At 41.7% G+C, this 22,622-nt stretch overlaps 1 protein-coding gene across 12 annotated transcripts in view; it reads right to left on the minus strand.

Annotated features, from left to right (window-relative positions):
• The window catches only part of Slc16a12 (solute carrier family 16 member 12), a 79,387-nt gene that overhangs the window by 34,345 nt on the left and 22,420 nt on the right, over positions 1 to 22,622 (minus strand). For 3 of the 12 annotated variants that reach the window (XM_060388460.1, XM_060388469.1, XM_060388457.1), the window contains 2 exons: positions 15,382 to 15,523; positions 6,765 to 6,837 (listed from right to left, as the gene is read on the minus strand). The exons of 2 other annotated variants lie outside the window; for them this stretch is intronic. The gene's annotated coding sequence lies outside the window, so the exon portion shown is untranslated. Of the gene's footprint in view, positions 1 to 6,764; positions 6,838 to 12,440; positions 12,536 to 15,381; positions 15,524 to 22,622 lie in introns of all 12 variants that reach the window. 7 more of the 12 variants (XM_060388467.1, XM_060388468.1, XM_060388464.1 and 4 more) reach the window with 5 other exon arrangements.

Genomic DNA, 22,622 nt, shown 5'->3' on the forward strand with positions numbered 1-22,622 from the left:
GATTTTAAAACGTACTCCTCGTGTAATACTTACTGTTGAACAGATCAATTCTAACTGATCCGCAATTAGAATAACACTAATTCAATGGGGGAAAAATAAATCCATGGTCTTATATCACACCATATGCACAACAAACTCCGAACGAATAGCAAATTGAAGCATAGAGGTGAAAACTATAAAACTGCTAAAAGAAAATGGGAAAAGATCTTAAAGATCTGGAGAGAGACGGTTATTTTTAGAAAGGAGACAAGCAATGGGATGCATTTTCCATTCTTATCTTCACTTAAAACTCAGGCTCGTGGAGAAGTTTAAATTTACGATAGACACAAAGAAATTGTAAGGCTCCACAGTAGACTATTGTCACAGTTTCTTGGAGAGGGGCATTTATCATTTGTAGCGCTTAGGGTGTCCCATTTGAAATTCTTCTTTCTAGATAGCTGTTTGTGCTGCATCATCTATCTTCTTGGTGTCATGTCCTGGCTAAATTTGCTAAACCCTTCTGATTGTAGGCCTCTTGTAGGCATTCACTGAGAAACGCATTGCCTCTTGGTCACATTTTTACACTCCTTTTAAACAAAAAGTAAGCATAATCCCAACCAAGATACAATCATTCAACACTCTGGCCCTTGGCTAGGTAACCCCAAAGGACCATGTACATTAGAGACTAATAAGGGGCAAATATCCAAGTATGTTAGGAGAGAATTTCAAAAGTCTGCCTCAGTGTCTTTACATTAGTGCATCAAAGTGTTCCAGGTGGTGGCTTTACAAACTCCCACCCAGGGGCAAACACAAATCCAAGGATGGAGATGAGAAAAAGTTTTACAAAAAATCAAAAAATCCTGCTCAACTTGCATAGGCTCTTGCCAGGTCCCAGCTGTTATTGCCCACTTTAGAGCCATTGGTGTTTGGTACTCCTTCAGCTGAACATGGAGTTACTTACGTTTGTTGATAACGACCTTCGTCATGTGTCATGGCAAAAAAATTAAAAAAATGTTATTCTTGGGTAAAGAAAAACTAGTGTTTTGTTCTTCCTTTCTTCTTCTCTCTCATTAGTCCTCAGACAGGTCCTTGTAATAAACAAATGACTACTGGTTTTCCCCGGAAGACCTTGGATGTCTGTCAAGAACCTTTGGGCACTAAATTGCAACACTGACCTTTGCTAAAGAGGATGCGACAGTTTCTACTTTGTGTCTGGTATTTGGAAGCTAGAAACACTTTATATAAAACCCAGAATGAACTCCAGAGTGGTCTCATGGTATCTGGCCCATAGAAAGGAAGAAAAAGGTACAACTAGTTTTGTGACCAGTACAGAAGCCAAAACATTCCCCCCTACCCTTAGAGCTGCTGATCTAAGTCATCACACAATGTCAGACAAGTGCTTGTTCTAACCTGTTCACTATGTAGTCCATAACCAAGAATCTGCCCCAACCTTCCACTTTCTACAGGAACTGAGTTTTTTCTCTCTCTCATTTGGAAGTACTCTTGTAAGTGGGAGCCCCGAGAGGCATCTTCTTTGGGATAACACAGACTGACATAGATAGTGGGATGTAAATGGCTGAGATGAAGACAGGCATGCCATACAACCCACTATAGGCAAAATGCCTGACATAAAGCTCGTGGCTTGCTATCCATACAGTCCAGTACATATATTTTTTTGTCTAGCTCGGTGTTATCTTGCATACTCTCTAACCCCAGTTTATAGTCTTAACAGACTATGGCATTATTAAGTCAGATCATATTATACTAAAGGCATCTTGGCTCCAGAGGAGAACCTGGGGTTTGAGATATATTGCACAAAGTCTTTTTTGGTCACTAAGAAGCCTGTTATTGAAGAACAGTACAACCTGTCTACACCACATTTCCTCACTCTGTAATCATGGTGCACCAGCGCTGTCATACTGTTGAGACAAGAGGGGCAGGGAGTCAAATTGTTCAGCTAGCTAGATGTTAACCCTTTGTATTATGGAATATTGTGAGAACTGTTGCTTGGAGGTGTGTGTAAGTTAGTAGCTGGAAGCAGCTAGGAGTCAATAAGCATTGAACTTCCCCAACTCTCTAGTCCAAACATTTTCTCAAATCACACAGGCAAGTGGTACAAGGAGCTTGAGAAACAGGGTAGGAATTCACCCAGCCTCTCTCTGTTCTTTGTAGCCACTGTAGTCAACCTTCCTGGAATCTAAGTCATGAAGCCCTAAGTGTCTACATCCCACTGAAGACACAAGGCCGAGCCCAGGCTCTGAGAGAAGAGTGGGAAACACGCCTAGAAATGGAACGGCGCTACCAGGCTTCTCATTCTTTCCTTTTGCAGAGTGGTTAAAAAGGAGTGTGGGCCTTGGGAGGGCTCACCTGCAGAGCCTGGCATGCTGCCTGCTGTCTGCCCCACATTACACAGGCCATCAAATTCCACAGGCCCTTGGAGATGTTTATTTTTGTGTTCTGTAGACTCTGTTCGCTGCTTGAGACACAGCAGGTCACACAGAGGACAAGGTGTAGCTGAGACCGAGGATTCTTCCTGCGCCCTAAGACTCAGAACCTAAATTTCTTTCTTGAAATGAGAAAGTTACAAATAGTTTTACAGAACTTATTTTAGATTTGGCTTAGTTCTCTTTCTTCCTGTCCTCAGAATGTCAGTTACAAATAAACCATTTCATTCCACCTTCTAGTTTTGAACCCCCAAAAGTCTTCTCACAACAAACATCTCAGAACTGAAGTCCCAACTTTTCTGTGCGTGAGTGTGATCCCTATATTCAAAATTATGACCTTTGCCAACCTGAAAATAGTCATTAGTAACGGAAACTGTCTGATGGAATATCAAAGGCATCAGGGAAAGTGAACTTTCTATTTTCTAATAAACTGTGTTTCACGGTTCACTGAGGCATTTCCAAACATTTGAAAAGCATGGTGATGTGTAATGTGCTCCACCAACTGGCAACCCTGCACATTTACATGAATTACAGCTCCTGGACTTGTCTGTTTGTCTGCCAGGCCCGAGGCTTCCAGAGCAGAAGCCCCTCTGTTTACCGAGGACAGTACTGGCACTTCTGGGAGCATGGTTTCCTACCAATGACAATACGCAATGTCCAACAGGAACTAGGAAGTGAGAGGAAATTCAACAACAGCACAATTCACAAAGGTGTGGGCAGGGTTAAAGACCCAATAAAAGTGAGAGTAAAAACCAGTGTCTGTCCTCATGTGATGCCTAAGAAGCCACACACAGGGAGGGTGAACAGCTACTGAGCCCTTGGTGTGTTGCTTGCTGTAGACGGTTTTGGGGAAGGGGACGCAGCCCCTCGACTGGATGTGACAGTGAAACAGTGAGGAAAATGTATGCATGCACCATCCTCAGACTCCTCCTGCTTTCAGAGCACCAGAGTGGGGCTTCCTGCACCCAGCTGATACTGTCCATGCTGCCAGAGAGCAGGGCAGGAATAGGCTGGAGAGTGAGCCTGAAGAAACAAATGGCAATGGCTGCACAGTAGCATCACCCAGAGGCTGGCTGGCCTTGCATGTACTCAGTTGTGGTCAAGGCTGGAGCACCAGCTCAGCCTCACAGTCTTGAACTACAAGACTGCAGTTACTGAGTTGGATCTTTTGGTGTTTTTAATACAAAACTGACTGCCCCTTTCTCTGTGAGTCAGAGTGCCTACTGTCTCAGCCAACTGTCACCTTCAAATGTATGATGCAAAATCTTATTCTCTGCTTCTCATCTTCCTGCCAAGTTTCAGGTTTCTATTGATTGGTATGGTGCCTTGAATGCACATGTCTAGAAAAACATAGTTAGTCATTTCTGGAAATACCTTAAATTTAAAAAGTCAAATAAGTTCTTCTACAATTTTATACATGTGTACAACACATTTTAATTATTCTCTCCCTATACCTTCTCTCATCTCTCCCATCCCCATCATCCCTCCCTCCTCCTTGCCCGTTTCTTTTCCAGATCTATGACTTCTAAAACAAAAAAGAACCCCACATTCCTCTAAGCAAAATTTCCCCTGCCGAAAAAATTCTAAGGGTTCCTCACCTTAGTTATAAAACTGTTCAGTGAGGTCTTTTAAAACCACATTTTACACACACACACACACACACACACACTTTCACAAAGAATAAATGTGACATCATATATTTATATACATATATATACATATACATGTATACATGTACATATATATGTTTGTATGCGTGTGTATGCACACACTCCACAGTGCAAGTATGGAGGTCAGAGAATGGTTTGCAGGAGATAATCCTCTCTCACCACAGATTGAACTCAGGTCTTCAGCTTTGGTGGCAAGTGCTATTAACCCCTGAGCCACCAGTACATGTCTAAGAACACGGAGCTTTGCCGTGGCGTGAGGTTAGTCACGTATGCCTCACGACACAACTCTTAGACTAGTTATAAAGTCATCACTTGCCTTTCCAAAACTCTCCTGTCACATACCTTAAGAGTAATAGTTCCCCTTCAACAGGCCTGAACTCCTGTTACAAGTTAAAATGCATGGGAAAGCATATGACAAAAAATATTCATATGTGAAAAACTATTCATTTCTGTCCCGAGAGTGTCAGCAGATGCGGTCTAATCTTTACCTATTTGTTTCCTTCATTTTACAATTTAAAAGTATGGGGTGCAGATACTTAGAGTCTGTATGTAGGTGCTCAAGACATCAACTAGAAGCAGAAGGTGTTGTGTGGTAGACTTGACAAGCCTAGTTAGCACTCTGGGCTTAACACCCACCACCACGCAGAGACCTTAAATAAGTTACTATAGCAAACAGCAGCATATGGAGAAAATTATTAGTAAACAAGTCTCTTAATTGTTAATATTTATTAGGAAAATAACTGAAAACATATTTTTCTTATAATATCAAAAGGAAAAATTGTCAATAATAGACCCGACATCTTCATTCATTGTCCATTTTCCCTCATTGAGATGATACAAAAGAGTCGAATGTTAAGGAAAGAAATAAGAAGATTACAAACCCAGGAGTAATGTGTCCCTCCACCGTTTAAAGTGATTTTCACTTCATTGCAGCATTTAGCTGCTTCTCTCATTTGAACTGCACGCAGAAATTCCTTACACGAAGATTGTATCAGATACATGTGCTTCTGTTTCATTCCTTATGACAATTTTTCCTAAGTGTCGTGTAGATGACATCTCCAGCCATCAACTAGAATAAAGCCTTACAAAGTACAGTTCTGAGAACCATTACAGCACACCAAAAGGCACATACTGGGCTCAACACAGAAAGAGAACATAAAAACGTACGTACTATGACTGTGCTTTCAAAAATAAAAACAACAAACAAACAAAAAAACCCACCCCAAAACAGACTGATTCATTCACAACCACCCCATAAATACAGGACCCCCCGAGCTCTTCCACTTCCGGACTGTAGATGAAACCCACCTCACCCTGGATGGTCATATTGGGACACTTCTCAGCAGCAACTCCAACATGTGCAAAGCCGGCTTCTCTGGGATAATGCTCTGTAAGTCAGCTTTCCCTCTATCATGAGCCACTCATGGCATGAAGCTGGGCATGATCCAGAAGGACTGCTACATAGATGACACGGCCCAGAACAAGAGAGGTACCCTGACCCTGAAGTACCCCACAGAACACAGTTTGTCACCCATGGGAAGGACATGGAGAAGACCTGGTGCTACAGCTCCAGAGCCTGTGAGGAGCAAGAACCCGCCCCACCAACCCAATAGCCAACCATGAGAAGATGGTCCAGATCATAGTTGAGACCTTCAGCACCCTAGCCGTGTATATGAACTACCCAGGCTGTGCTGTCTCTGTCACCTCTGTTTCTCCCACTGGCACTGTGATAGACTCCAGCCATCACAGTGGGTTGCCCACACTGCCCATCTAAAAGGGCTTCCCTCCTTGCCACTCCATCCTACAACTGGACCTTACAGACTATCTCATTACCCAGTGTTTGGCTGTGAGTCTCAGCATCTGTTTTGAAGTACTTCTGGGTAGAGGCTCTCAGAGGATAAAGGCTCCTGTCTGCAAGCTTAGCAGAGTATTGTAGGAGAGGGGACACAGAGAGTTAAGAAAATAGAGATCAGAGGAGAGCAAGGGAGAGAGGACAGAAGCTTGTAGAGAAAAGAGAAACTGAAGGTGGGGACATCTCTGTGACAAGCTGAAGACCTAAGTCACGGTATGCTTCTCAGAGGATATGAGAGGGACTCAAACACAGCCTCCTAGTAGCAGAGGCCATAGAGACTGAAGAGGACACCCTCTAACTAGGTGAGTCTTCCAGTGGGGAACACCAACCTACCCACAAAATCTTTAACCCAAAATTTACCCTGCCTACAAGATGTGCAGGGATACAGATAGAGCAGATAGAGCAGAGATTAAGGGAATGCCCAACTGATGCCTGACCCAACCAAAGGCTCCCCCTATTGGAGAGTGCCAACCGTAGACACTCTGAACGATACTCTCACGGGCATTCTTTCGACCTTTCATTCTGGATATGGAATCCTGCATCATTCCCAAACTACCTTCAATTCCATCATGAAATGTGCCATCACATTCCCAAGTATCTCAATGACAATGCAATGTTGCTGGATGGCACCACCATCTACCTAGGTATTTCTGCCAGGATGTGGAGAAGTTCACTGCCCTAGCTCCCAGGACGATGAAAATCAAGGCTATGACTCTGCTTTGGCGCAGGCACTCTGCATGGATGCCAACTCCAATCTGACCCTGTTGGCCACCTTACAGCGAAAGCAGATCTGCACTCAAGAGGTACCACAAGCCTCACCCCTCTGTCATGCACCACATAGGCTTCCGGCTGTGCTGTGAGGGAGCTGCTTTACACATCTTCTTGACAACACCTAAAACACAGAGAAACGAGAGATTGCCATGGTTTTTACTATTATCATTACCTTTTAATTTTCGTGGGAGTTTTGTTTTGATGCCTTTTGACTCAGGGATGAAAAACTGTAAGTGAAGGGGAGAGCATTTGGTTGAAGGAAGCATCCCCCAAGATTCTGCAATGTGCCTGAGGACTTGGATCAAACTATGTAAACACACACACACACACACACACCAAGAATTCATGACATTGGTACATGGCAACAAGAAGTCCCTGGATGTCCCAAAAGCTGCCTACTGGTTGGCCACCTAGTCTACACTCTAAGTCCACACAGAGGAGATGAACATATCGTTTTTATGTCAATTATGTACCCAAAAGTTTTAAGTCTCTTCCTTAGTTTTTAATACCCCTTTTGTTTTCCAACTTGAGACATCTGAAGGCTCAGGCTTTTGGTCTTCCTGAGAGCAGGCTGTAGTATGAAGGCAGCCAGGGCTTGCCTGTGCATTGACTTGAGGCCAGTTCAATAAAAGTGCACGCCTTACAAAAATTAAAACCATAAAGTAAATTAGCATTGTGGCTTGTAGATGTAATCTTACGACTCAAGGCAGAGGCAGGAGGATTGCTATGAGTTCAAGATAAGCCTCAATCACAGAATGAGCTCCAAATCACCCACACTAGAAAGAAAGACTCTGTCTGAAACAACAGCCATATAAATAAAAGAACCAACAGTAAACAGCTCACTAGCTAAAGGCTCTTTCCTCCCTCCTCCACACACAGAGAGAAAGAGAGAGACAGAGAGATAGAATAATAAATCCAAATCAGAATTTTTAAAATCAGCTTATGATCTTCTACAATCTATTTGGCCGGGATACATATATACATAGGAAGAAATGCATGTTCTTGTACAAATAAGATAAAAGGCTTATCCCAGCCTGGTCTTTCACTAGACTCTTCCAAACTGTTTTCCTCTTACAACGTGATGCAATATTTGATGAGTAAATAACACAGAGGACAAGTCCACTCTGAGGACAGCTGCCCCACATGAAACGAGAATGCTATGTTCCCTCAGCATTCTAGGCTCCCATGAGGAAATCGCTTTGGTTTCTTTGATGAACTTCTTCAGAAAATGCCGATAGTGGAAAAATAGACTGACTGAGGGCTAGGAGATAAGATCAAGGCAATGTTTGCAAGATGGAAATCGGTAAAGGCTTGAATTACGCTGAATAGCTCTCAGATTTGTTCTTAGCTTCATATGGGCAGCAGCCCTCCTCTCTCTTCCAAGTGCCTCAACAGGCTCAGAATCTTTAAATAAGACAATCTGAGGAGAGCAAATGAACAGCGAATGAACATTTTGATTTCTGGAAAATAACCAAACATAAGGCTGAAAAATACATTCCAGGCTCTAATCACTCATGTTGTCAGCCCTCACTCTGCATCTGGAAAAGGCCCTCAGGCTATACAAATTTAGTTTACTGGGTCTCATTCCTCAAGATTGACACCAACTAAAGGTTTGAGCAGAATGCAGGGAATCCTATGAAAGAAGGGCAAGATAAAAAGACCTGGAGGGGACAGGAGCTCCACAAGGAGAGCAACAGAGCCAAAAATTCTGGGCCCAGGGGTCTGTTATGAGACTCATAATCTAACCAAGGACCATGCATAGAGATAACCTAGAACCCCTGCCCACATGTAACTCAGTGTCCAAGTGGGTTCCCTAGTAATGAGAAGAGGGACTGTCTCTAACATGAACTCAGTGGCTGGCTTTTTGATCACCTCCTCCTGAGGGGGAAGCAGCCTTACCAGGCCACAGAGGAAGACAATGCAGCCACTCCTTATGAGACCTGATAGGCTAGGGTCAGAGGAAGGGGAGGAGGACCTCCCCTATCAGTAGACTGGGGAAGGGGCATGGAAGGAGAAGAGGGAGGGAAGATGGGATTAGGAGGGGATAAGGGAGGAGGCTACAGCTGGGATACAAAGTGAATAAATTGTAATGAATAAAAATAAATTAAAAATAAATAATTAAAACTTTAAAAAACAGTTCAACAGAGGCTGGTGAATGGCTAGTCTATTCTGCCAATCTAATACTCTTTCTTCTCAGGAGCATGCCTACGACTAGTGGCCAATGAGTTTTCCTGCAGATTCCATGTTAGCTAATTTGCTTTTATGGGCCCCAGCCCCCACTGACAGATGATCAACTTGTCACAAATAGGGAACATCACAGTTAAACCTATAACCAAGCATAAAAAGCCCTAGTTAAAAATCTAACAACAGAGAACACCAAGTCAAAAGAAAAGAGGGGAAAAAAGACCCAGAAAATTTAACACATTGAACCAGTCTTTCTATAAGGGAACACATCTGTGTACTTTCTTGGCCTGAGTGCCAAGCTAGGTTGCAGGTGTGACCCGGGTCTACATTAGTCCACCCAGGCTGCTTAACAAAATACCACACACTGGAAGGCCGAGACAACCGAAACTTATTTTCTTACAATTCTGGAGCGTGTAGGTCCATGACTAAAGTTCCAGAAAACTCAGCTTCTGGAAAGAGTTTTCTTTCTGGTTTAGAGACAGCACCTTCTTGCTCACCTGGTCGTCCTTGGAGCACATGCTTGAGCAGAGGAGAAACTTGGGCTCCCCAGTATCTCTTCTTACAAACTGCTTTGGTTTGAACATAGTTTTCCCTTTGGCACTCATGCTGAAATGTAATCCCCATTATGAGCTATTAAAAAAAATGGAGCCAGTTGGGATCTTTGAGAAGCAATTAGGGCTCTGCCTTCAGGAATGGATCCGTCCAGTAATGCCATTAATGGCTTAATATTGACATGGGTTACTTCCGGAGTGTGTTTACTATAAAGCCAGTTTAGTTAGGTCTTTCTAACACTTTCTGTTTCTCACCATGTGGTGCCTTGTGCTGCATCGGGACTCAGCATACAAGAAGGCCATCATTAAAATGTAGCTCCTTCATCTTGGACCAGAACCATAAGCCAAAATAAGCCTCATTTCTTTATAACTTACTTTGGTGGTTAGTTTTAATTTTCAACTTGACACAACCAAGAACCAGCTGGGAAGACACTCTTGTTTAGGAATTATCTAGATTAAGTTGACCTGGAGGGTTGTGTTGAGTGTTAATTGATGTAGGAAGACCCAACTCATAGTGGAGAGTACCATTCCCTAGGCAGGGGATCCTGAAGGGTATAAAAGAGGAGGAAGCTAGCAAGGGCAAGCAAGGATTTGTTTGTTCTCTCTTTGCTCTTAACTATGGATGTAATGTGACTAGCTGCTTGAGTTTCTGCCTTGACTTTGACAAAATGATAAACTTGGAATTATAAATCGAATAAACTCTTTTGACCCCTACGTTGCTTCTTGTCAGAGTATTTGTCACAGAAATACAAATGAAACTGAGACTTACTATGTCTTAGATACTGTGTTTTTTTAGCAATAGAAAACAGAGCGAGACATAAGGAAACTAATTCTATTAGACCCAAACCTCATTTAGCTATAATGACTTCCTTGCAGGCACCATCTGCAGACCCAGTTACATTGAGGGTTAAGGCTTTAGCATGTGGGTTTTGGGAGACACAGACATGCAGCCTGTGACAAATTCCTTCAGCTTATTCATGAAGAAGTTTGCAGAGTCCCCTGCTGGCCGTAGCTTAGAGTCATAGGGCATTCATGGCCACATGCTTACTGCAGGTTGGCTTAGGATCAGGATGAGTTTTGAGGTCACCCTGCCCTAAAAAGGACAGGAAGCCCAGGCTTAATGAAGTGAGTAAATCACCGCATTGCTGATCAGGACATAATAAATCACAGCAATTCTCAAAAGCAGAAGGCACACTAGTCATTAGTGCTGACATGGCACTCATCACCCCCGCTGCCCTGTTTGAGACATATGTGTTTCTATATACGTTGGCTCATTTAGTCTTCACAGCAAGCTGTTGTGACACCGTGGCTGAGAACACAGTTCTGGGACATCCAAATCCCTGCATTTGAATCTCAACTTGTGTGTTTTTAACTGCCTACTCTTCATTAAGTGCTTAGCCTACTCTGAGCCTATATTTTTTTTCCACCTACTAAATGAAGATAAACAGGAAACTGTGAAACTCCAAAAAAAATATATATAAAGCATTTTTTTCATGTCTGACAATGTATAAGATGTACTGAGAAATTTTGTCTGCTCTCCTGTAGAGTATTCTTACATTTTACCATAGAATGATTTGTCATCTTGTAACAGGACACTTCTATGTATCAAGAAATCCTGCTCCACAAGACATAACAAAATCCCTAGTCCTAAGGATTTCCATTTAAATCCACAAGTTTGGGGACTCTTTAAGTAACTAACACATAAAATCATGTCCTGGCATAGCGAAGGGACACACGTCCCAATTCCTGCTACAGTTGCTTTGATCACTACTGTCATTTTGAGGATGAGAAAACCTGAGACAAAGAAACGCCAGTCTGTTGACGTCACTGGCTGGAAAGTGCCACAGTGACCATGAACTCTAAAGCCTGGGCTCTCAACACCTGCTTTACTGTCTCCACAAGCAATGAAGGCTCCATTAAAATAAAGAATAATCTGTCTAAGAAGGCTTTTAAAATTGATTTAGGACACAGTGGAATACACCTTTAATCACTACACTCAGGAAGCAGGGAGCTCTGTGAATTCAAGGACAGCCTGATCTACATAATGATTTGTAGGCCAGCCAGGGCTACAATAAAACCCTGTTTCAAAAAAACAAAAACAAAAACAAAAACAAAAATTATAATAAAATATTTTTAGAATTTTTTCCTCATCCATTGGAAACATTATGTACCTTAAGAGAAAATAAGCTGAACTTTGAAGGAAGTTTAAAACAATCTGAAAAGTATGTTGTGCTTCATGCTGGGCACCTCCGTAATCAGTTCATTAAATGAGGGGTGCCCATCTCATTCCAAAGAAATAAATTAGGCTGGAGCTTGAGAGGTGCTGGGGAACCACACTCTGCTGGGAAGAGGAACTAATGTCGCACACACTGGTAGTTCCCAAGCAGGGCTAACTTGACTCTCAGAGAACATTTAGCAAAATGTAGAGACAAATTTGGTTGTCACAATTGGGGTGTGAGTCAGAGTAAAACATGAGTCAGAGAACAGAAAGCCCAACAAACACAGTATGTTTATACATAGAAAAACAGAGGCCTAACCAGATCAGCCGGTGTACACTGGAGAAGTTAAAAATTCATTTAAATAGAAACAGTTTTTGCAGTTCAAACACCAGTTAGGAGATATCTTGGTATCTAGTTGACAGAAGCCAAGAATTCTGACAGACATCCTACAATACATAGGACATTCCTGGAAAAAATGAGTAAAAACAACTATGTGACTCCAAACGTCAATAGTGACATGATTATGAAACTGAACTGGACCCAGAACACAAACTCATGCAACATCAAAGAGAGAGAGGAATGGGGAAATCCCTCATGTGGGCTCCATTGCCTCCCTGAGCCCTGATTTCATCTGATTCTCATGACGTCTACTGGCTCTTCCTACCCCAGGTTCCTTGAAATACCTTAAGCTCCTTGTTCTCTGTTCATGTGAACCGTTCTACAAGACCTCCCTTCTTCCAAATACCAGTTAAGAAGTTGATGTTACCTACAACCAAAGGCGCTTGCCACAGGCTATGGGGGAGTCGAGCCCAGTCCAGGAGAACAATGAAGTCAGGAGTCTTCATTTACAGCACATGTAAATACGCTGGTTGAGAAGGTATACAGGAAGACAAGAGAGACAGATGGAGAAGAATGAACTGAAGGAGAAAAAAAATAACTAGTCAGGGTAAAGAAGCCCCCCAACCCTCATTAAAGCACAGTATATCTGTAAGCAGGAAAAAGAGGAGCCTAAATGTATCATACAGATGAACACCAGAAAGGTCAAAACAACCTTTTAAAATGCAGTCGTAAAACAGATTTGCATGGATGTGAGTATACTCAGCCTAATTAGTCCTTTAAATAACTTAAAAGGGAAATCAAGGAAAGCACCACAGACTTGCCTACTGGACAATACGTTAGGAAAAAAAAAAAAGGAACCTTGAAGAATTAATTGCTACTTCTGGCTGGGAATGGTGGCATATGCCTTTAATCTCGCCACTTGGGAAGCAGGGACATTTTTTTTCATTAGCGATTTACATGAAGGGCCCAGACCATTGTGAGTTGTGCCACCTTTGGGCAGGTGGTACTAGATTGCACTAAAAAAATAAATAAATAAATAAATAAAATTAAAACTAAAACAGGCTAGGCAAGCTATGTAAAACCAGCCAGAGAGCGGCCTTTTTGGATAGCCTCTGCCTGGATAGCTTCTGCTTCTTTGGTTCCTACTTTCAGGTTCCTGCCTTGAGTGGCTGCCCTAACTTCCTGTCATGATGGACCATAATATGTAAGATGAAAAACAAAACAAAAAATCAAAACAAGCAAACAAACAAAAATAAAACCCCTCTCTCCTCTCTAAGTTGCTTTTGGTTGTAGTATGTTTATCACAATAATAAAAAGCTAAGACATTATCTTTCCAGTGTTTCATAGGCCTAAACAAACACATTCTATCCCTTTTTGCTCAAACATTCAAATAACCAGATGAGTCAGCAGCCACATCAGAAGCCGGGTGAAGATGTAAATGAGTTTACAACACAAAGCATACAAGAGAAGGACCCTTCCTTAAATCATTTTGTCAAAGCAGACTATGACAATGCCATGGATTCTCTCAATGCCAAAGCTTCTGATACAGCCTGAGATTGACATCAAACTGTGAAACTGAGGGCATTCAAGCCACAAGAGCATGGCAAAGTAAACCACACTCAGCTCACTTCCTCGGCTCCATTTCTGTTAAGCAAACTAGTTTGATTAAGTACACATCACATAACTTTCTGAAAGAACTCCAGAACAGTAATGGTTAGTATTGAGTTTTTGGTTATCCAACATGAAACCCTACTGGGATTACTAAACAGAAGCATTTTAAGTTAGGCAATTAGATCACTCAGTCCAGCAACACAAAGGACATGGAACCAATTATTAATAAAGACTTGTCTTATCTCATACATACTGTTGATAGGAAGAATATCAATTGGTTTATTTTTCTAAGGTCATTTAGGAGTGTTTACTAAAAGCAATTAACCTCTAACCCTGTGCCTTCACACTTGGAAATTTGTTGTACAGTAGCCCTCCCCCCAAACACTCTGATGTTTTTTATAAGTCCATCAGCTCACCCTGGAACTGAGAAGCACTAGATTGAGTTGCCATTAGTGCGTTAGCTACGACGGGCCCAGCATTGCGAACACACCCAAGTCTGCTTCCTCCTAATGCGCCACTGATAATAAAACACTGAAAAGGACCTAAGCCACAGGACAAAGAGAACAGGAGGAAAGGTGATGGCAAATAAGAGATGTCAAATAAATTTTGAAAGCTGGGAACTGAGTGAACAGATGGTATTTGACTTAGCAAAACAGAGACTGTTGAGCTTCAGAATGAAAACTGAACTACCTTACTCCCAGCTCCTGGCCTCTATCCCTCCTGTGTCAGAGGTCCAAACAAATGCATTTAATGCCCTCCCCAAACCCTTTATCAGTTTTGAATTTGCTAGTAGCTGAGGCTAGCTTTGAACTCTGGATCCTTCTGTTTCTACTCCTGAGTATTGGGATTTGCAGGTATCTACTATCACACCTGCACCCATTTTTATCTCTCTTTGAACAAACATTCAACTAATAGAAGATAGGAGACAACACATGATAGAAGTGACCAATTTGCAGATCACACACACACACACACACACACACACACACACACACACACCAATAATGGAAGAACAGAAAAATCTCTAAAGTCTACTGAGTATGGAATGGGCTAAAAATAAAATTAGTGGGAAGTCCTTGAAAGTCCTAGCCCTGTCCCCTGATAATTAGCCTTCCTTTTTGGAAGAAAACTGGCCCTGAGTGTGTTTATTCTGTAGAAATGCCACAGACTATCTTTGGAAGGAGCAGACAGATGGGTGAGCTGAGGAAGGTGAAACACCAGAACAAAGTAAATGGGTTATCATGCTGAATACCCCTAAATCCTAAACCCTGCCAAATGCGACTTCATCCAGGGATCTAACTGCCAAGCAAATACATTTGATGACACTGACCAAGCTAGGGGAACAGATCCTGACATTTGGGTGCATTCTCCAGGAGCTGTGAGCAGCCACCATGTGGAAAGCTGCTTACTCAACAACAAAATTTGCCAACTCCCTTGCCTTCTAATAAGTGTGCCAGTGACTCATTCTGAGATGAACAGACAGCTACAGATCAGCAAATGATTCAAAGTTTAATTATTAACATTATTAAGAATTTTATTAATCATTAATATAAGATTAGAGAGAGGAATCATGAAAGAGAAGACCGTGAACTCAGAGACACACACTTAATTCAGAGCATGAAAGGGCAGGCAAGCATGTGAAAGAAACGTTTTAAAACATCCTTTGTTAGTAAATCCATTGAGGAGGTGAAATGATGGCTATGGGGTTAAAAGCATTTTGTTGCTCTTGCAGAGGATCTGGGTTCAGTTCCCAGTACTTACATTATGGTTCCCAACCATCCAGGACTCCAGTTCTAAGGGCTCCAACATACTCTTCTGACTCCATGGGCACCAGGCATATGTGTGGGTGCACATGCATACATGCTGGCAAAACATGTATCCACATAAAGTAAATTAAGTAAACCTAAACAAGAATTAAAAACAAATAAATCCAAAGAGACAAGTGGATGGTGCATAAATGAGACAAGAATAGAAACCTATAAAGAAAGAGATATCAGGCCATCCATATGGCTTAGCAGGGAAGATCCTATGCCACACACGCCTCATCCCCTGAGCTTAACTCTCCCAACCCACAGCGGCGAGAGAGTCAACATCCTAATGCATGCCCTGGCATGCACATGCCTACACACCGGTGCACATGCACATACATACAGGCATATGCAGGAACACACACATTTCATATGCATGGTGTTAATTTAATGAAAATTTGAGAAGAAAAACATTTAAAAACTTAAATAACCTTTTGAATTTAAAATATGATAATGAAAACATGGGATTTGGAAAACAAGGATGGTAAAAGACCCCCATAAAATACACGAGAGCACAAAGATATATGCAATATTATAAAAATAGAAAAATTCATCAATCAATTAAGAAAACTCAACATCCAAGTAACAGTATTCACAGAAATGAAAAGAAATAAACAATGAGAGAACTACAATAAAAACCCTATCCTATACCTCAGGTCTAAGAAAGTTAAAATCAAGGCCCACAGCCCCACATTCCATACCATTGACCAAAGCCAACTAAATATGTAAGGCAAAAGCATGAGGAGCCTAATGTAGCACTTCTTCTTATCCATGATTTAACAGTTACCTGCATCAACCATGGTCCCAAAACACTAACATAAGATCTCAGAAATAAATACTTCATAAGTCTTAAGTTGCCAATTCTGAGGATCATGATTCAAGTCCACACTGTTCTTCTATGTCCCGAACCCAGAACGAGTCATCCCCCTATGGCAAGGTAGAAAGACCACATTCATATAACTTTTATTATAGCATTTTGTTGGAATTCTTCTGCTTTATTAAATCGGTTTGTGGTGTTAAACTCTTGTCTCATCTGTATATTAAACTTTATTGGGTGTATGTGTATAGGAGAAAAGCATAAAATATAGAGTTCAGCACTATTTGTAGTGCTCAATAGGAATCTTGGAAATAGTCCCATGGGGCTGGGATGGATTCCTGGATCTGTCATGGTTAAAAGGAATAGGAAGAATTCTAAAACAAGGATCAAAAAGCTCCAACCATAAAGAATATAACTGTGACATTTGATTATATTGAAGCCAATTATGATGTGTATCAAAGAACACGTTTTCTGGAAAGAAGGTCTCATATATCCCAGGTCTCATATATATCTCACATATCCTCAAGCTTGCTATGGAGCTGAGGATAATCTCTACCTTTCCAGTGTTGCTATAAAAGGCATATACCACCACATTCTCAGTACTGGGGATCAAACCCAAGGTTTTGTGAAAACTAGACAAGAACTCTATCAAGTGAGATACATTCCCAGCTCTTGAAGGCTGTCAGGAACATAAGAAAGTAAAGACAGAGAGCGGGAGGATGTATCTGCACTATATATAACCAGCAAAGGGCTCCTACCAGGAGGAATGCCCGCCGATTAGCGCAAGGTCTTGTGCAGAAATCCACACCATAGAAAGGCAAGGGGTCTGATGAAAGGATTAACTACATGAAGACAGGCTTCACGAGAAGACCTCATTTGTAATCACAGAAATAAAAGTTGCAAATGCAAGGAGATATAGGCACTGTGCTGTGTGAGTGTGGTTACTGCACTAGGAAGATGAGGAAGCTTGGTTAACATGTCCAATTCAGCCTGGTTGCTTTAATTTAGCTAGGTCCTGTCTCTGAAATAAACAATGCAATGCAATGCAATACAATGCACGGCAATGCAATATAATACAATTCAATGAGGAGTTTATACTGCAATGTAAGTAAACTGTGTTTGGACTGTCTGCTGTAGTTAATAGTTTATCTTTATTGGTTCATTAAATCATAAATCTGTCACACTAATGTACCCTGTTGATAACAGAGGAAAGTGTGACCAGATGGAGTATATGGGAACTCTGCGTCTTCTGACTGATCAGCGTGCTGAGAGAAAGTGGCTGTGAGTGCTCAGCCTTATAGGGCATCTTTATCAACATCCCCACTCCAAGGCTCAGAGAACACTGAGGAAGAGAAGAGGGAAAGAATCAGGCAGACAGTGTGGGGGAGTGCTTTGAAATGCTGTCTTCTCTGCAGCTGTGTCAGGGCTGAGGTACTTACTGCATTTACATAAAGCCAACCAACATCACAGCGTGCCCATGAGGCCCCACCCTTGCTGAGGTGCTGTTTTCATTGAAAGTTGCTGGGGGAGAGGGATTCATTCTACTCTGTGGCTGTGGTTACTGGAAAGTTGCTCATGCTCCAGTGGAAGCCCCACCCCCACGCTTATGGGCAACATTAATTCGACTCAATGGGTTGTTTAAAAGAAGGAGAATAGGAGGAGGTGGCTGTGGTGGGGGTCAGCATGAAGTTGGGAGGGGGTGTGTTGGGAAGGATCCAGAGGCAGTTAGAGGGGAGGGATAGGAGTGGCAGTGAAAATATTTAATTGTATAAGTGTATCAAAGCCTCAAAAATAAAAATTTTAAATATAAATAATTAAAAAAATAAAAACATCCTTAAAAGATGAAATCTATTAAATTCACATGCTTACCATGGGACACCCTCCCCCTAACACAGCAAACTGATAAACAGTAATTCTGAAGAGTAACAATAGCAACTGTTAGAAAGGACGTGAAGGCAGGGACTTTTTATACACCATTGGTGGGGGTGAAGCCTTATTCAATAATGACAGGCATTAAATGTGATCTCTGCTATGCCAAGAGAAATGAACACACAGATACACCTCAGCACAGCTGTGAGAAATGCAGGAAGAAATCCTTGAAATTTCCAGTGTCACTAAACATCAGGCACTCAAACAAGGGCCATTGTACAGATGGACACACACACGTCAACAGCTCACCCAAGGTCACATGGATGTTAGACTGTGTGGGTGAATCAGCGCAGTATCCCTACAGATACCACTGATGCTGCAATTCACACAGAGCTGCTGGTTTTCTCAACTCCTCATTAAGAAACTGTGATTTAAGATTAATATCCTGACGGCATTCCTAGGATAGGTATGGTGACAAAGACATAGAGATAGGGAGAAGGCAACACTGGGTTTTGGACAGTACATCACAGCTTAAAGAGTTAATGACCTCCTCCTTGCCTTGAGAAGAGCACCTGGCCTCCAGTGTGCAGTACCTTCGATGATCTGACGCCTTCAGATCTTCAACCGTCACCTATCGCTGACCCCATCTCTTTTAAACAGCTTTCCAGACATTCACTCGATTCTCAGAAAACGACAGCCTCATTTCTGCCTCAGGCTTGCATACTTGATCTTCCCTGTAGGCTCTTCCTCCCTATGATCACAGAGTCAGCTGCCTCACTCCAGCCAGGTCTCTGTTCCCGTGTCTCTTTCTGGGCCACTGCGGTGACTCAGTGAGTACAGGCAAGTGTTACACAAACCACATAGCCTCTGTTTGATTCTCAGAACCAAATCGAGGATGGAAGCAGAGAAATGATCCACAAAATTGTCCTGCGACAATGCTGGGGTCCACACATACACATCACGCACACAAACACGCACAACAAGCTGGAGACGGTGCACACGCCTGTAATCAAAGCACTCAGGAGGCAGAGGCAGGCAGACCACTGTGAGTTTGAGGCCAGCCCGCTCTACAAAGTGAGTCCAGGACAGCCAAGACTGCACAGAGAAACCCTGTCTTCAAAAAAAAAAAAAAAAAAAAAAAATTAAAACAAAACAAAAACACAGAAACAAAATAAAAACACAAAAACAAAACAAAAATATAAACAACAAGAACAGTAATAGTACTAGCAAGAAAACAAAACAAACCATTTTAAGTCTCTTTCTGAGACTTCCCACAATGATATATGCCCGTCTCCATTCCCTCCTCTCTCTATGGTAAATGAAGCTTTTCATTTACCTCATTACACACTTGTCATTATTTGTTTTATTCACTAATTTGTTTACAGTTAATCTTCAGACTGACACTGTAAACTCCAGAAGGAAGAAACTTCCTCCACAGGCATCAAAGGGAATAAGATAACACTTCCTTCACATATGACAAATGCTACTGAATTATTTAGTACATATATCAAAAGATATTTTTGTGTAACTGGTTTCTATATTTTTGTAATCTTTTCATTTATTTTAAAAACACCCCATTAAACTAATGAGTCTCTAATGAGCATCATTATGTAAATACAGACTTGTTTGATTTTGGAAAAGTTAGAAGAAGAAGAGGAGGAGGAGGAAGCTACTCCCTCTGACAAAGAGAAAACCCATAATAAATGCCATCTGATCCACAGTGGCTAGTCTGATTTCATTTGAAACTATAAAAGACATCTGTAACCCTTATTTCTGCCCCCACTGGCCTACAAAAACTGCTTTCTTCAAGGCTTTTTGCTTCTTGTGTGGACATTCAGCTTAAAGGAGATGAAACATGAAATGATTGCACATTGTAGGGTGGAGAAAAAAAAAAAGGAAAGACCTACTAAGGACACGACTATGTGCATTTTAAAACTTATATAAATGAGAGATACAGACCAGGGCTGGAGAGATGTCTAAGTGATTAAGAGCCCTGCCTGCTCTTTCGAAGGTCCTGATTTAATTCCCAGCAACCACATGGTGGCTCACAACCATCTAGAATAGGACCTGGTGCGCTCTTCTGTCATATAGGCATACATGCAAATATAGTACTCATATGTATAAAAAATAAATAGTAAGAAAACACTTTTTTAAAAAAAAGGCACATATCAGTGGTCATAGGTAGTAACCTTAAGACAACCTAGGTGCCAAGAAGGTCAAGAGCCCTATGTATATTCCCCAACATTTCAGGCTACGCGGATCCTAATAAACCCACAAATTTTGAAAACATCATTAAGTCAAGGGGAGGTGTAGTTCAGTTGCAAAACTCTTTACTAGTATGCAAAAAACCAACCAACAAACAAACCAGGAAGGAGGATAAAGAAAGAAGAGTATGGAAGGAGAACGAAGAATATTACAAGCAAAACAAATAAATAAACAAACCCTCACTGTCACTGTCCAGCATAAGAATGTCTTACTGAGTATCACTAGCCTAAAATAAGATTAAAATTCAAAATTTTAACTATGGTTTCTACCATATATATCACTTTAATGATACTTCATGGTTTGAAAATAATCATAAGTTGTCTTGGTTTATTTTCTGTTGCTGTGTTAAAATTCTCCGACAAAACGCAACTTAAGGGGAGCAAGGGTTTAATTCAGCGGACTATTCCAGGTTACAAGTCCATCGTGGCAGAGAAGTCACAGCAGCAACAGGAGCTTAAAGTAGCTGACCACATTGTGTCTGCATAGGGAATGGTGCCGCCTACAGTGGGAGGGTCTCCCCATCTTAATTAGCATAATCACAACTATCTCTCACAGAGAAGTTGAGATGCCCATCTCCCAGGTGGTTTTACCTTTTGTCAAGTTGACAATTGTCACTAACCATCATATAAGTAAAACATCTTCCTAATTGGAGGACCCTCCATAACTGGTGAGCAACAGCCAAGTGAGATTGGCAGGGGTGCTGCCAATGGAGTTTGCACTGTCCCGACCACATCTGGGTCACTGTGCTAGCCAAGACTATTGTAATGGGAAGGAACAGGCTGCCTTGGAAGAGCCATGGAGCTAGATAAGCCGCTGTGTCAGGAAACTGGAAGCAAGGAAAGAAGGGGACGGAGAGCCAAATCCTGCAGGCTCCAGCTGCTTCTGCATGGAAAGCCTGAAAAATCTGAACCCCCGGAAGAAATGCCTAGGTGTAAACTAATGAAAAATGTAGAAATAAACTTGGCCTCCCCATGTCAATACTGAGTTGATCTTCCATTTCAACTCCCTCCCTAAAGTCAGCAGTCAGCTCACTTTCCCATGTGAACAAGGGCATCATGTGTTACCTGGATCCTAACAGCCCAGGGTCAGGTAGCTTCAACATTCTCCTCTCTACTACTCCATACTCTTGGTCCTCAAACTAAGCCAGCCAGAATTATACCCCTGCAACAGTAACAAAAGCAAAGGCACATTCCGGAAAATGCATTGACGATTGATTAAAATGGTACATCTCATATCATCTCTTAAATGTTTATAAAATAGCCCTTGACCAGTTGTACCTGAAGCCTGGTCCATCAAACTCCTTAACACTGAAAAAAAAAAAACCAAAACTTTCTAATCTGCTTGCTCAGCCTGCACATAATCTGACTAGAAGGAAATATATATATATATATATATAATCAATGGGGTAGTCTTTACTTTTTTAAGGTAGTACTTAGCTCCATGAAAATATCTTTTGCACTTTTTTTTCTTCAAATTTTTCCATCTTGGCTGCTGTTTAGGTTGAGATAAGCACTTGCTGTGGGCTTTAAAACTTACCGGAAAATTACAGAGCGTGCAGTTTCACAGAACAGGGAGCACACTCCCCTTCCTGCAGTCAGCTTGGTAAGTGAACAAACAGGGAAGGAGAGGTCTCGTGCTAAAAATAGAGAAGGGGTGTAGGTGTGCAAGACGGCAGAGAGGCAAGTGTGGAGGCCTGATTTGCACATCAATGGTTTAATGTGCTGCCAGGGAGCCCAGGTTCTGCTTCACTGAGCAGAGAAGGACATGGCAATGGGTCCCCCAGCACAGTAGCATCTCAGGCTCCCGTAAATTGTCACCATTTGTAGTAAATATTTCAGAAATTGTATTTATTTTATTTAAGTATTTATTTATCTATATGTTTGTATGTTTAAACATAGCTTTTTAAGAATAAAATTGTAATTTCACATGCATTATGGCGGTTATTGTATGAGCGAAAGGAAATACTGTGCTGGCAAGGATGTGGAGGAATTAGAAGCCTGGTGTCTTTCTGGTAAGATTGTAAAGTGATGTGATCTCTGGGGAAAACACTGTGGTGCCTCCTCAGGAAGTTATAAAGAGAGTTACCATCGAGTCCAGCAACTTCCCTCCAATAATTAGAAGCAGGCATTGAAACCATGATGTGTACACCGTGTTTACTGCAGGGCCATTCATAATTGTGGAGATAGGAGCAACCCGACCCAAATGCCTACTGCCAGGTGAGTGGATCAACAGAATGTGTTCTA

The sequence above is a fragment of the Meriones unguiculatus genome, chromosome 1 (assembly GCF_030254825.1).
Source record: "Meriones unguiculatus strain TT.TT164.6M chromosome 1, Bangor_MerUng_6.1, whole genome shotgun sequence".
Lineage (NCBI taxonomy): Eukaryota > Metazoa > Chordata > Mammalia > Rodentia > Muridae > Meriones > Meriones unguiculatus.